Consider the following 1824-nt stretch of genomic DNA (forward strand, 5'->3'; position numbering starts at 1 on the left):
AGGACAGAGACCAGCGGCTCACACACACACTCGAGACAGGACAGAGACCAGCGGCTCACACACACACACACACTCGAGACAGGACAGAGACCAGCGGCTCACACACACACACACACTCAAGACAGGACACAGACCAGCGGCTCACACACACACACACACACACACTCGAGACATGACAGAGACCAGCGGCTCACACACACACACACACACACTCGAGACAGGACAGAGACCAGCGGCTCACACACACTCGAGACAGGACACAGACCAGCGGCTCACACACACACACACTCGAGACATGACAGAGACCAGCGGCTCACACACACACACTCGAGACAGGACAGAGACCAGCGGCTCACACACACACACACACACACTGGAGACAGGACAGAGACCAGCAGCTCACACACACACACACACACACACACTGGAGACAGGACAGAGACCAGCAGCTCACACACACACACACACACACACACTGGAGACAGGACAGAGACCAGCGGCTCACACACACACACACACACACACTGGAGACAGGACAGAGACCAGCGGCTCACACACACACACACACACACACTGGAGACAGGACAGAGACCAGCGGCTCACACACACACTGGAGACAGGACAGAGACCAGCGGCTCACACACACACACACACACACACTGGAGACAGGACAGAGACCAGCGGCTCACACACACACTCGAGACAGGACAGAGACCAGCGGCTCACACACACACACACACACACACTGGAGACAGGACAGAGACCAGCGGCTCACACACACACTCGAGACAGGACAGAGACCAGCGGCTCACACACACACTCGAGACAGGACAGAGACCAGCGGCTCACACACACACACACACACACACACACTCGAGACAGGACAGAGACCAGCGGCTCACACACACACTCGAGACAGGACAGAGACCAGCGGCTCTCACACACACACACACACTCGAGACAGGACAGAGACCAGCGGCTCACACACACACACACACTGGAGACAGGACAGAGACCAGCGGCTCACACACACACTGGAGACAGGACAGAGACCAGCGGCTCACACACACACTCGAGACAGGACAGAGACCAGCGGCTCACACACACACTCGAGACAGGACAGAGACCAGCGGCTCACACACACACTCGAGACAGGACAGAGACCAGCGGCTCACACACACACACACACACACACTCGAGACAGGACAGAGACCAGCGGCTCACACACACACACACACACACTGGAGACAGGACAGAGACCAGCGGCTCACACACACACACACACACACTGGAGACAGGACAGAGACCAGCGGCTCACACACACACACACTCGAGACAGGACAGAGACCAGCGGCTCACACACACACACTCACACACACACACACTGGAGACAGGACAGAGACCATATTATTATGTTTCTGCTCATCACTCCATAAAGAGACGCGTGTGTTTGTTGTTTCAGAGACGTTTGAAGAGCTTAAGGTCTTTGACTCGTTGTACCTGGAGATCTGCTGTATATTAAATAAATACATGCTTGTAGAACATTCTGTCTTTAACAATTTCATTTCTACAAAAACAATCGAGTGTTTGATGGACATTTTCCTCAGATTTGCTGTCAAAAGTCTCGTTAAGAGTCTTCCTCATGTTAAAATAATAATAAAATGATTATAAACTCAACTGGAATTCTGGGAATGGTCATTTTCAAACATTAAAACTCAAAATATTTGAGTCTAATTTCCAGCTTTTATTACTGTAAGAATAATTAGTGTTTTTATAAACACTTGACTCCTTTATTATTCAATACAGTTCCTTCGTAAAAATGTC

General features: G+C 51.5%; 1 protein-coding gene across 2 annotated transcripts in view; it reads left to right on the forward strand.

Moving 5' to 3' along the window:
• sdhb (succinate dehydrogenase complex, subunit B, iron sulfur (Ip)) overlaps positions 1-997 on the forward strand; it is a 7198-nt gene extending 6201 nt beyond the window's left edge. The window contains exon 8 of one of the 2 annotated variants that reach the window (XM_079413088.1): positions 1-997. This exon is cut by the window's left edge and continues 211 nt beyond it. The gene's annotated coding sequence lies outside the window, so the exon portion shown is untranslated. The other variant, XM_079413087.1, reaches the window with a different exon arrangement.
• The last annotated feature ends 827 nt before the right edge of the window (positions 998-1824 follow it).

This window comes from Barbus barbus (assembly GCF_936440315.1).
Source record: "Barbus barbus genome assembly, chromosome: 49".
Classification (NCBI taxonomy): domain Eukaryota; kingdom Metazoa; phylum Chordata; class Actinopteri; order Cypriniformes; family Cyprinidae; genus Barbus; species Barbus barbus.